The sequence below is a fragment of the Hipposideros armiger genome, unplaced genomic scaffold, assembly GCF_001890085.2.
Source record: "Hipposideros armiger isolate ML-2016 unplaced genomic scaffold, ASM189008v1 scaffold_211, whole genome shotgun sequence".
NCBI classification, from domain to species: Eukaryota; Metazoa; Chordata; class Mammalia; order Chiroptera; family Hipposideridae; genus Hipposideros; species Hipposideros armiger.
This window is the reverse complement of record NW_017731561.1, coordinates 740334-741751: the sequence shown is the minus strand read 5'-3', so window position 1 is coordinate 741751 and position 1418 is coordinate 740334.

Here is a 1418-nt window from a genome sequence, read left to right as displayed (position 1 = left end):
TTTACCCAACCACCCTCTCTAAAATACCAACTTGCCCATATCTACTCCAGTTTATTTCCTACATAGTTTGTTCAAATCTGAAATTCTCTAATTTGTTGACATTTTTGTGATTTGTCTCACTTGACCCTCAACTAGAAAGTAAACTCTATCATTCATCTGATATCCCAGGGGCCTAGTACAGTAATGAACTCAAAGTAGGTGCTAAACAAGCATTTGTAGATTAATTGAATCAATGAATATATGCCTGCTATAATGCAAACTCAAGCCATGATACAGGTGCCACAGATACAAGAGTCATGTTTTTTTTTCAAGGAGGTCAGAGTCCATCAGGGTAACCTGACATCCAAGCAAATGATTACAATAAAAGGCAGTAAGCAGTAACAGACCTGAATACTAGACTATGAGTGATACAGAAAAGCATTTTTTGGTGATGTCTTCTCTTTTTTCCTTTTTCCTGGAAATGCCAATCCTTGTCTTTATCACTTCCTTAATTTACATCTATAAAATTCCAAGTGACTCTCAGAATAAGGATGGTCTGGCACACAGCAGGTGCTCAATAAATATTAATTGGGTGAATGCATGAAGTGATACAGGTGACAGATTCTAACAGCAGACACCTACATAAATATGTAGTGATGTGATGTGTTTTCTACTTTGTAAAAAAACATGCTTTGTAGTGTAAGTGCTGATATATTAATTTAAGCATTTTATAATCTTTCATCTTTCTAGGTGCTTGATGATATCTGAATGTAGCTTTAGTCAATATGTTGCTTTCTTTTCCCTCTATTTGGAATAAAGAAAAAGATGGTTATTAATAGGCTGCAAAAAATATATTACGTGAATGTAAAAGAATTCCACTTTTATTAGAACACACAGTTTGGGGGCTTGCTTTTTTTTTGGTGTTTTTCTTTAGTTAAAACATTTTACTTACGTTATATAAGTACTACATTGGTATATTCCTGTTGTAAAATACTCAAATGATTCATACATAGCCTTAAACTGAAAGACCCCCGTGTCTCAGCTTGCTTTCCTATCAGAGAAGACACTGAACAGTCCGATTTACACACACCTTTCCCATTACTTTCCATATAGATTCATATGCATATGCGTATTATGTTGTCATTTGGTTATAGGGTTTTTACAAAAATAGGTTCCTATGGGGCCAGCCAAGTGGTGTGATGGTTAAGAACTGGCTTAGGATGCCAGAGGGCCCCGGTTCGGATCCCACATATGAGGGCCAGTGACATTGCCCTCCACAGCTAAGATGCCGAACAACAGCTCAACCTGGAGCTGGGCTGCCCGTGAGTCGACGGCAATGGCGTGGGCTGCAGCCCCTGTGGCAGTGGGTTGCCATGGGCTACCGTATGTAGCCAGCAGCCAGCGTGAGCAGCCAGCAGCTGCAGTGAGCGGCCGTCCAG